The sequence below is a fragment of the Pollicipes pollicipes genome, unplaced genomic scaffold, assembly GCF_011947565.3.
Source record: "Pollicipes pollicipes isolate AB1234 unplaced genomic scaffold, Ppol_2.1 Scaffold_7261;HRSCAF=8764_pilon_pilon_pilon, whole genome shotgun sequence".
Classification (NCBI taxonomy): Eukaryota; Metazoa; Arthropoda; class Thecostraca; order Pollicipedomorpha; family Pollicipedidae; genus Pollicipes; species Pollicipes pollicipes.
Window position 1 is genome coordinate 8893780 of NW_023597054.1, and position 12432 is coordinate 8906211.

The following is a 12432-nucleotide window of genomic DNA, read 5'->3' on the forward strand; positions in this document are numbered from 1 at the left end:
GCCCTTCACTTTCGCTTACAACTGTTCTTGGTCGCCTGAAAGTCCAGAGATACCCAGTTTTGTTGCGTTTTGTGTTAAAAACTGCACCTGTTCGGCCGGTTGTCGGTCCCCCGCAGCCAACGGGCCCCTTTCGTGGCCCAGGGGGGGGGGGGGGGGAGCATGTCCCGTGGCCCCGCTCTCTGGACCCGTCCCTGCTTGTTACCGTATGTTTTGGGGGATACGTTTGTTATTTTCCACTTGTTTGCCCCTCCCCGAACTCAGTTTTCCCTTGATGTCGGACTGTCGTGATGTCGGACTGTCTTGGAGTCACAGCCTTCAAACTCTGCTCCAGATCAAGGCGTGGCTGGAGATGCTCCTCAGGACTTTCTAGCCAGAGCGCAGCTGGAGATACCCGCCCCGTCTCCTCCGCAGACAGCTCCAGGCAGGGTGTGGCTACAGAGGCGCGCTCCGTTTTCTCTTTAGGAAGTTCTAGCCAGGGTGAGGCCGGGGAGGGCCGCCAGGTCCCTTTCGCTGGCAGTTCCGAACAGGTCTCTTTTTGTGCTGGTTCTGATTATGTCACAGATCGAGGAATGCGGAGGCGACTGGGGCACGTCGCCGAACTGGAACATCTGAAGGAACCTGCCAAGATCACCAAGAACAAGGGTCGACCGCGCGGAAGCATGGCGTCATCGGACTGTCAAAACTGAAAAAGAGAACTCTGAAGACCTTCCCAGATCTGCTTTCCCACGAAAAGCAGAATGGTAAGTTACGCAGTTTCGCTGTTGATGGCTCATCGCACTTGCGAAAGCTGCGATGCGACGACTTGCAATTGGGATATTACGTGTCAAGTGATGGCTTACAACTCTCTTTCGCTCTCTCGCTCTCTCGCCCTCGCTCTATCGCTCTCTATCGCTGTATCGCTCTCTATCGCTGTATCGCTCTCTTTCGCTTTATCGCTCTCTGTCGCTTTATCGCTCACTATCGCGTTATCGCTCTATTGCTCTTTCGCCTTCTCTCTCTCTCTCTCTCTCTCTCTCTCTCTCTCTCTCTCTCTCTCTCTCTCTCTCTCTCTCTCTCTCTCTCTCTCTCTCTCTCTCTCTCTCTCTCTCTCTCCCTCCCTCCCTCCCTCCCTCCCTGCCTCCCTGTCTCGCTGCCTCCCTCCCCCCCTCCCTCCCTCCCTCCCTCCCTTCCTTCCTTCCTTCCTTCCTTCCTTCCTTCCTTCCTTCCTTCCTTTCTTCCTTCCTTCCTTCCATCCTCCCTCCCTCCCTCCCTCCCTCCCCCTCTCTTTCTCTCTCTGCTTGTCAACAGTGAGTGTATTACCAACAGTGCGGGCCTATCTGTGGCTTCGAGTTGACCGGCACTCGCCTGCGAGCTTAAAACATAGCTGCGCCTTCTTCAGCGTATAAGGATTTGTTCTCCGGGACCTACAGCGGACAGAAACGTGCGACGAAGGACCTGGTGAAGGCGTTTGCAAATTGTCATGTCATCCCGACACCGTCCGGCACGAAGGCCCATTGATTCGATGGGAAACGGCCCATGTCACGATTCCCACGTATGCAATACGCTTTGGCTTCAAACCAGAAATATTGAGCCGTGAAGAACATAGAGGTCACGACGTAGTGCACTGTAACCGGCATTGAGATGAAACACAGTCGCACTTTTCGTCATGCTTTGGGCACCATGTGCTGAAGGTATGCACAGGTCCGAGGTCCCATATGTTGTCGACGATAATTTTCCCGGCTTCATTTCCAAGGGCAGCCCATTTTGAGGCGAAAGCTATTGAAACAGAAGCCCGCGCACGCTCCATGTCAGTGCACTGCTGCCTGCGAGGAATCAGAAACTAATGCTGCAACGCAGCGAGGAAATCTAGTTTCACAATTTTACATGGGTTACTGGATTCGTATGTTCTAATCTTGGGTCATCTCTTCCACCGTAACGTTCACTTCTGCTATCATCTCGCGCGTTCCATAGTGCAAAATATATCTTACTGGCCCTTGTTGCAGCCATGCTACGCTGGATTCTCAAGAACTCACCGAATGAAGGCCCGTTCGGTGAAGGGGACGTACGGGCCTGGGATATCATCCACCTCGGCAGGCTGAAAGCGAATCCAGATGTACTGCTTTCTCTGGGACATTGCTTCACCCGATCTGCGTGGAAGATGCTCCTGGCTTGGGTGGGCCAGTTCGATGAAGAACGTGATTGGTTGTGTGGTTGTGGGGAGGACCACCTGATTGGTGCCTCCGTGCAATGTGGTGTGTGTGTGTGTGTGTGTGTGTGTGTGTGTGTGTGTGTGTGTGTGTGTGTGTGTGTGTGTGTGTGTGTGTGTGTGTGTGTGTGTGTGTGTGTGTGTGTGTGTGTGTGTGTGTGTGTGTGTGTGTGTGTGTGTGTGTGTGTGTGTGTGTGTGTGTGTGTGTGTGTGTGTGTGTGTGTGTGTGTGTGTGTGTGTGTGTGTGTGTGTGTGAAATGTGGTTCAGCACGCGCTGCTCTGTTGGTTATGTTATCGGTATGGGTGCATGTGTCTGTCCATTGTGCAAGCAGCGGTAGTTTCCCCCAGAGCATAGGCTGCCTTGAGTGACAAGTAGTTCAGCCGTCTTCTTTTGGACTTGAGAATTGCTAATTGTTTTAAGCTGGCCATATCAGATGCGGTACGACGACCTGCCCTAGCCGTCGGTAGGTCGTCATGGATCTGTGAATGCCATGGCAGCATGGGTGCACTTGTGTTTGGGGGCAGCGTATTGGTTAATTATGCGTAGCTGTACAGAGTTACGTTATAGTGGGTCGATGAACAGTTACTTTCTTTTGGCGCCAAACATGATGTCGTTACGTTCGGATGTGGTGTCACGTCGTTGTCCCTGACTTGCTCTGACACGCTTGACCACCGACGGTGGACGCGTGGCTTTAGCTGTCATTTCCGTTTATTATACATATACGTTTTGTACATTATGCTTTACATATGCGTTTTATAAATTATAATTTACATATGCCTTTTATGTATTACATTTTGTACACATATGCAATATATGGTATGAATAAAATATGACATTTATATACAACAGACTTCTGTTGTGTCCAGATTGTCACCCTACCATGAAGCACAGTCGTTTTCTGGTAACCACAACATTGGCACCCAGATAGACGCGATGCATTCAGACGACAGATGAGTTGGCTAGCTGTTGTGGCTGGAAGCCTAAGAGCAGTTACTGTTGGGCACTGTGGGACACTGACCGCCACAAGGGCTTCTCGTTGTCGCAGGGGTCCACACCAATGCAATCCTCGCGCTCGGCCTCGTCCATGCTTGGGAAGCGGGCTCTCAGGGCTCCGACCGGCACGAAAACAATTGCTCGGTGTTGGTGATGTCTTGCTGAAATAGGGGCCCAAATTACCCTAGGGGTCCCCAATCGGTGGAAGAGACGTCGTGACTGATATTTGAGGCTACGGCGCTACCAGCGGAGAGTCGTAACCTACAGCCAGCACTTTGGCCCTTCTGTCTTCCGCCCAGGCCCTTGAGCTTTGGTCCCAAGGTCTTCGGATCCCCTCGAACACGGCTCTTGACGGCCTTGGGATACCTTCCCAACGCGGGACCTTGTCAGGCGCTTCGGGACCCTGGGCGACATGGGAACCCCGGCTTTGCCGTTGCTTTAGAAATGGGTCTTCAGACCTTGACTGCCGAGGAGCCGGATGTTTGGTTCTGGTAGTGCCCAACCGACCGATTGGCTCTTATCGACGCAGGGGTCCCCTGTAATCGATACAAAGAGCCCTCTGACTGGTATTTGTAAGCCCAGCCAGCAGCGTCAGGCACCTTAATGCGACCCCCAGTCAGACCCTTGGGCGCTCAAAACGGGCCCTCAACCGTCGATACCAAGGGCTCTGAGCGAGCCCTTGGGGATCCTAAGGGAGGGGGCGGGGGGGGGGAGCATGCTATGTGTGCCGCCGCTGTCTGTGCCCCGGGGGTATCATTGTGTGAGATTATTCAAGTGGTATGCAGGTTTTACAATTATGATACTAAAAACTGCAGGGCAAGGCAATCCTCGGGCTCGGCCTCTGATGCCGCTGTTTCCCTTTTGTCCAGTTCCCACATAACCTATAGTGGGTTTCCCGTTGCGACGACGATGAGACTGTGCAGCATGGGGAAAAAGCGCATCAGTACCTGTCGACGTGCTGCGACATATACCAATGCATGAACTGTAAACGATTTGATGACGTGGTGTTCATCTGTGGTTTACATGACACCAAAAATACTGCGTCGAATCACGCCTGCTTGCCGCCAGAGATGAAGGAGGACGTAGGCAACATTATTTCTACGTCGCCACCACAGATTCAGCGATAAGAAGCTGTCCTTGTTTCTTTCACCGACTACGCCTTGGTGTCAGCAGCCATTGGCTGAGAAAAGGCAAAATTTGGAAGGTACTAACCTGTGCTTCATGGCACAGGTGCGGCTCTTGTACCTTCGGTGCAGAGCTGGCGCCGAGATGCTGCTATGTTGCATAACGGGTGACTGAAATGGGCCATTCTGTACCGGTTTCGGGTCCCGACATGCAACTGCTCGTCAGTTTGCTGGGAGAAACGAAATAGCCTGCTTTGTTTCGGTCGCGCCATACCTAAGTTGGGTGATGCGAAATCAAGAACTTTTTCATTTTCATTTTTTCATGCTTCATGTTAGCATTTTCTCAAGATGCAAGCAATATACACAAAAGAACACATTAGAGGCGACGGCCTTGGTTAAATCATACACCTTCCCATCCAACAAGACTATAACAAGACTATTTCTTCTCCGAATATGCCATAATATCGGCTGCAAGGTTTATCAATAATTGATTAGCTGGCGTCCCAGCCGCGCGACCTGGGATGGAAGGCCGGGAGACAAAACTCTCGCAAAGCTTTTTCGGGAATTAATTGCCTAAGTTGGAAATATATATGCAAACCGAAGGTACACGGGCGCATCTTAAAGAAACAACTAGAAATCATGCTGACATGAAAGGTCAAGGTCAGGGCAAAGGTCTGCAGACCCCCATTAAATGTTTTCAGGGGCTGGGTCAATTGGAGTGTTTCATTTCCTCAAAAAGTATATGCTCTTTGGGTAAATGAGGATGCTGTGTCATGAATATGTAGATGACACAATGGGTCAGGTCAAGGTTATTCCAAAGGTTACGGTGATAATTTGCTGTATTCATGCGATCTTATTCAAAATATTTTCATGTTCATTTTGACTGTGTTATGCAGCCTACATGTCAGCTGCAATATGTTCTGGTCATTACATAGCCAAGATGTAGGTAGGATGTCAAGATGAGGTCATATGAGGCCAACATGACACACAGTATGCTAGTCATGTCATGCATGTTTCCAGATTGCTTATCCCACAGGAATCCAATATAATCACTTATAATCCTGCATCAGGTCATCTTAGTGCCTGAAGAGATCAAAACCTGTCATTTGTTACAACTTACTACAACCTTTGAAAAACATTCAAGAGCCATGTGCAGGTAAGGAAATCAATTTTGAAGCTGCTGCATAAAAGCTACTGCTCTGCTCATGTCTTGTTTGAAATGTAGATTTCATCATTTTCAGAGGTAAAAATTTAAACTTGTCTGCAAAAAAAGGCAAACTTTTTTGTAACAATTAGACAATGCCTAGTGCACAGCCTGCCTGTATCTATCCATGCATAACACACTACAGCATGATTTTCCAAATACCAGGAGCAGCCATACAGTGTCCTTATTCTAAATATCAATGACAATGGGACATACGTGAAAGACCCGGTCACAACATTTATTTTCTATGCAGCATACACAGTTCTCACTCTTGGTGGCTTAGGGCACCAATGCACATCCAATGTCTATTCACAGCAGCACAGCCTTGTGATGGTTCTTCTCACCATAAGGACTGCAGACACCCCTCTTTCCACATCTCCCTCTTGGGTACCTGTCTCTGACAATTTCATTGCAGGTCCCTGGTATATCTAAGCAAAAAAAGTACAGTGCTGTAGTTATCATCAGGTTTCAAGGGAAGAGCTAGCCTTTATGATACCCTTGATATAATTAGACTCATACAGCAAAATATGAAGCTTCAACCACAAAGCATGCAATGGAACAGCTACAAAAATGTCATATCTTGTCACTTTCATGGAAATTATATATCCATCACATAATGTGCTTACATGCACTCACATACCTATGGACGATGATGTGACGATGAAAAATTGATGTGACATGGGATCCAGTCCCCAAAACAGTCATAATCAGATGAGACTGCAACCTAATCCTACACATAAATATTCACAGCATTATGTTTGCTAGCTGTCATTTGTACTGCTCATATCTCATACCTCAAAATTATTTCAAACAAAAAATCAAAAAAGAGGCTAGTTATCTGAGCAGTGTCTGGATTAACTGAATAGATGCATCATCTTCACAACACACAATATCAATAATGTGGTACATTTTGTACCACCAGGTTCATACATGTCCTCAAAAATGCAGCTATAGAAACAGAACACACACAATCAAGCATAGTGCAGGCCAGCAAGCAAGGCACTCAACTCCCTGCAATGATTTGGGCTTTGGGGCGCACCGACTTCGTTGGTCATAAGGCATTCTCAACTCCATGTAACTAGCGGCCCAATGCCGCCTTACACTAAAATCATGGAGAAAAACCTGTGCCTTTAACATTACCATCAAGTTAACAAATGGCTACCGCACACACAAACAGCACCGGGTACAATACACTTCCTTAGCTTTCGCGCACACCACACAAAAGCTTCAAACACACCATAATTTCAGGCACAACCCCATACACGTGGCCTGGCGCGTCGCAATCAACTTGTGAGCTGGTTATATTTCCAAACAGCGCAGCGGGACATGTTGAAACACTGCCGTAATTCGCTGCGCTACAATACCACAGTTATCGTCTGATGTTTATCACGCATAGAACCGACTTCTCGCGCGGGATTCTGCATTTTTGCGCTTCCTTGCCTCCAAGGCTGCCAATGCACGTATGCCTGACACGTACAAGCATCTGAAAGATTTTTGGAGGGTGTATAAGCCCGGTGCGTAACCGCCCTCCGTTTTGGAGGGTGTATAAGCCCGGTGCGTAACCGCCCTGCATTTTGGAGGGTGTATACGCTCAGCCTTCTGAAAATCGCTGTCGTTGGGGTGGAATTTTGCGTAATTTCCGAGTTATACGCCGCGTAACATCCCAATGTCATATTGCAGGGCGTCTCGATTGCCTTGAAATTTGGTGTGCAGGGCCTTCCCGACATGCTGATTCCGAAAATCACGGCCTTTAGGGTAGAATTTTGCATAATTTCCGAGTTATACGACGCGTGACACCTCAGTTGCTCTTTGGAATATGTGTCCTGGAATTCGCCTTTGGGCCTGTCCGTATCAGTTTACTGGAGAAGGTCAGTTCGCGACATGTGAGTGATAACTGTGTGGTATGTGATATCATTGACTTGGTGGCATCACCCAGTGGCATCGCTTTCAGCTTTGTTTCTTTTCTGACCTTTAAGGTGGTGGAGTGGTAGTCCGACGTAGTCACGGGCATTTTTTGTCCTGACCAAAATCTGACAAGATGTCGCTGGTGATCAAACCAATCGTGCCCCACCGCTGAAGCATGAAGATTTGGGTGATGTCACCGTCTGTCTTATCTCCCAAGGACGCTGGTGACGCTGGTCGAACAGCGTATGCTACTTGTGCACGCCATGCCCATGTTGTTGGCTGGCCGGCCACATCAGCCCGCTGCTGCTGACCGTGGTGGAGACGCTGCACTTCGATTTTCGGAATCAGCTTGTTGAGAAGGCCCTGCACACCAAATTTCAAGGCAATCGAGACGCCCCGCAATATCCAACTGTTGTGTTACGCGGCGTATAACTCGGAAATTACGAAAAATTCCACCCCAAAGGCAGTGATTCTCGGAATCAGCGTGTTGAGAAGGCCCTGCACACCCAATTTTAAGGCAATCGAGACACCCCCGGAATATTCAACTGTTGCGTTACGCGGCGTATAACTCGGAAATTACGCAAAATTCCACCCCAAAAGCAGTGATTTTCGGAATCAGCGTGTTGAGAAGGCCCTGCACACCAAATTTGGAGGCAATTGAGGCGCCCCGCAATATCACATTGGGATGTTACGCGGCGTATAACTCCAAAATTACGCAAAATTCCACACCAAAGGCAATGATTTTCGGAATCAGAATGCCAAGAAGGTCATGCACACCAAATTTGGAGGCGATCGTGACGTCCCGGAATATCCAACTACATATATATATATATATATATATATATATATATATATATATATATATATATATATATATATCAATCTGCTGCAAGACTGACAGACGTTGAGGGATGACAGGGGGATGAGTGCCCCAAACCGTGGATCTCACGCGCGCTGGATTTTATGAGCACTGGACTTTATGAACACTGGACGTCATGATTCTCCTCTGTCCAGGGGTTTTGGACGTTTTCTGGACGTTATGAACGCTAAATGCTGCCATTCTGGACTTTTTGACCACTGGACTTCCTGAACTTTGGGCGTATCGATACGCATCCGACGGAGCAGTTCGAAAGCGGCCAATTGGGCGCACATATTTGCGTCACATTTGGCGCATGGTGGTTGAATGGAACTGTAGAATAGTGTGCTATAATAATAAGGAGCGTGTATATCGACTCATGAGTCGATATACTCAAAACCAATCGGCTCCTGTGTAAATCGGCTTCTGTGGCTCCTGTCAAAACCTCTTGTGTAAATGCACGTCGGATCCGAGCCGATTTACACACAACTGCACTACTGTGTAAATCGAGTCAGATTTATGATGTCAAGTTTGCGCATGCGCACTCGACTGCGTTTGCGACCGCGTCCGCGCGAACGCGTGGTTTTGAATGCGGGGCGTGCCGAGGGGTGGGTGTGGGCGTGTGCGGTGGGCCAGCAATGTGCGTGCATGAAGGTATGTGCATACAGAATCGAGCCACGGATCAAGTGAGGTAATTTCCTTAAATAGGAACGCGTAGCCAGAGACAAGGTGTAGGTCAAAATCATGGTGCTTTCAACCAGGGACGACGCAGCAGTGGCACAGGGGCTGTCCCCGCCCCCTTTGCCGGCAGGCAGGTGGATGACAGCAGTTCCAAATCAGGATTCCCTTAAACTTTGAGGACTCCTTTTGTGAAGTGAAAGTATGCTGTTTTTTGGTGACAAAGCCCTTTCATGTGGCAGGAGGCCACGTTGTATGCTACCATTGCTTTTTGTTGCAAAATTAGAGGGTCCAGTGTTTTTAATTGTCAACATCTATTTACCTGGATATAATGGTTATAACAAGTTGGTAAAGGAGCATATGCCTGCAATTTTTCTTTCCCTTTCAACTTTCAAGACATCATTTCCCAGGAGGCCCCCTGTGAGGCAACCCCATTTTGCTTAGGAGGCCCCTTGAAAATCCATCCTCCAAACTGAAAATCCATGGTGCCACCCCGTCAAAGGTGTTCAAATCAAAATCTGTGGATTTTGTTTAAATGCTGGAAAGAATTTTACAACAGGTGGCATTGATTCAAGAAAAGATTTGACAAATACTTATATACTCCTAGCAGAATTGCTTGAAAGCTGTAAAGTAACAGCTGGGAATGATAAGTGTTTTTCAAACTCTAGCATTGACAAGCAGATATCTTGTGAGCAAGGTACATGATTGTAACAAAACACGAGTGACCAAAAACAGCTATTTATCCATTTTACAAACTTTAGGCAAATGGCAGCTGTGTTTGAAAATCAAATTTGGATCTGGTGAGGTAAGAAAAGATGTGACTGGAGATGTTAGCCTTATCAACATGTATTTCATAACCCACTTAGACTAGAATGCAAACAATAAACATGATCGGTTGTTGCAATGTTCACATACTCTTTGCATGTGTGTGAACTTATTTAAAAGTAGAGTATATATATATATATATATATGTATATATGTATATGTATATATATATATATATATATATATATATATATATATATATATATATTTATATATAAGAAAATATGCTAGCAAACATGCCGGGTTTATCAGTTTGTTTTCATAACCTATCAAGGTTGCAAATTGGATTGACTCCCTCCAATGCCCTTGTTTGTCTAATATTATTACTTAATGGCTTGATCAGCCTCTGCAGTGGTAAAAAAACTGTTGATGTGCTGAGTGATACCTGCATTACATATCAGTTGTTGAGCCAAACTAGGCTTTAAACATTGTACATGGTGTACAGCCTTGATAACTTTTGCATATAACACTGATGGTCTGGCCCTGATCTCTGCCCCTGATAGTCTAATGTAGTACTCCTGCCATCTGGCACCCTGGCCCCTGGTGTTCTAGATCAGAAGGCTCAATGTTGTGTTATGGTGAGCCCGTCACTGGCTTGAGAGGCTGTGTTACAAGCTAGGAAGCCCTATACTGGGTTAGGAGGCACTCTCTATTCAAGAGACCCATTTGATGCATCAGATGGCAGCAGTTCCAGGTCAGGGGTCCCTGACCCGATATTACTGCCCTTGAGAGTCTGGTGAGGTATTCCTACCTCCTTGTACTGTGGCCCCTGGTGGCCAGACCTGGTACTCCTGGACCTGCCCCTGATGGTCTCACCTGGTACCCCTGTGCTTAGTGGTCTGGCCTGGTATTCCTGCCACCCGATAGGGTACCCGATCGCTGATGGTCTGACCTGGCTCAGCTGCTGCCAGCTGGTCTGACCTGGTACCTGTGCCCCCTGCCTGTTTGGCATGGTGCCTTATGCCTGGTGATCTGACCTGGTGCTCCTGATGATCAGACCATCATCATCATCATCACTGTATGGGGTCACCAGATCAGACTACTAGGGTCATAATTACCAGGTCAGGCCACCAGGGGGTGGGTACCAGATCTGATGTCAAACCCCTGATGGTTGACCTGGTACCCCTAATGATCTGACCTGTTACCCCTGATGATCTGACCTGGTACCCCCAATGATCTGACCTGTTACCCCTGATGATCTGACCTGGTACCCCTCATGATCTGACCTGGTACCCCTCATGATCTGACCTGGTACCCCTCATGATCTGACCTGGTACCCCTCATGATCTGACCTGGTACCCCTCATGATCTGACCTGGTACCCCTCATGATCTGACCTGGTACCCCCCACTGATCTGACCTGGTACCCCTCATGATCTGACCTGGCACCCCTCATGATATGACCTGGTGCCCCTCATGACCTGACCTGGTACCTTGACGATCTGACCGTCGGGCGTGCTCCTTTTGCAGGTCCATCTACCAGTGGTGCTCCTCAGTTGACCCGGCGAGATGTAGGCGCTCCTCTGCACCATCTTATGATGCATCCGCGAGTAACGAAAAACCGCGGCCGTCCCAAAGGTAGCGTCAGCACAGTCGTGGAATCAGCAAAGAAATGAGGTAAGTTTGCTTGTTGTGAATTGATACGACATTCCATTGACAATTGTTAGTAAAACCACATTTCGAACAGTAGTGAGTCGGCAAATATGACAGGCTCATATGCGGTGCGTTTGAGGTCATGACCAACGTTTATCGATCAATAACACATGGGGCGGCATAAAACTAGTTCATAATGTTTCTGCTCAGTTCGTGCCATGTCTTGATGTATGTTTTTATTAACTTGTCCTTTTTTTCTCTAGAGGACTGAACAGCAGCGGTGGATGGTAGGAGCGCTGGATTACACCATCCACGTACTCGGCTTTAAACCCGTCATCATCATGCACCGCGTGATCACGGCGTTCCATGAATTGGACATAACTGCGTTCATCGGAAATGCCTTGACTTTTCCCGGATACCTGTAGAGCTCTTAGGCTTATTCTATTGTAGAGAACATGCTCGATGTCTATATTCGTCTGCATGTCATGACGTGAATAGCTAGTTTGCCAAGACACACCTTCATGCACATATATGAGTATTGCGAGCCCATCCAGAGACTGAAGGACTGAAAGCGTTTCCGACTAATTGTGCTGATTGGTTCCAAACTGGATAAGCGTTGTAAAAAAGCACCGCTCGCCAAGCAATGGTTGCTTACGTCCAACCTGTTGCGTCCCTGGATGTGCTTGCATAATCTCCTAACTAGTCGAGAAGGACGTTGAGTGAGCTTAGATCTGTCGTGTACCTGAACTAAGTGGCCTCGTCAAATGTCTGATGCGTTCATAGTCGACAGTTCTACATATGCGAGAACTGACCGGGTAATTATATATTTGCCCCATGTGAAGAACACGTATACAATTGTATGTACAATTTTGGTTTGTGCTAGTTTAACCAGTGACCCCCAAGGAGAATGTGCTTTTAAAAATACCAACTTGAGAGCATTGCTTTGGCTACTTAATCAATATGCCGTGCCGCTGTTATATAATCGCTTAATGCGTTCAACACTTTTCAGCCATGGTTGTAATTGATTATGTTTTTTGACACTGGTTGTGCTCGCACGCTTTTAATCTAG

General features: G+C 47.7%; 1 long non-coding RNA gene across 1 annotated transcript; it reads left to right on the forward strand.

Annotated features, from left to right (window-relative positions):
• Positions 1–8836: 8836 nt before the first annotated feature.
• Positions 8837–12432, forward strand: LOC119112019 (uncharacterized). The gene is made up of 3 exons (XR_005095669.1): positions 8837–8922; positions 11241–11387; positions 11627–12432. It is a non-coding gene; the product is annotated as an uncharacterized LOC119112019 (long non-coding RNA).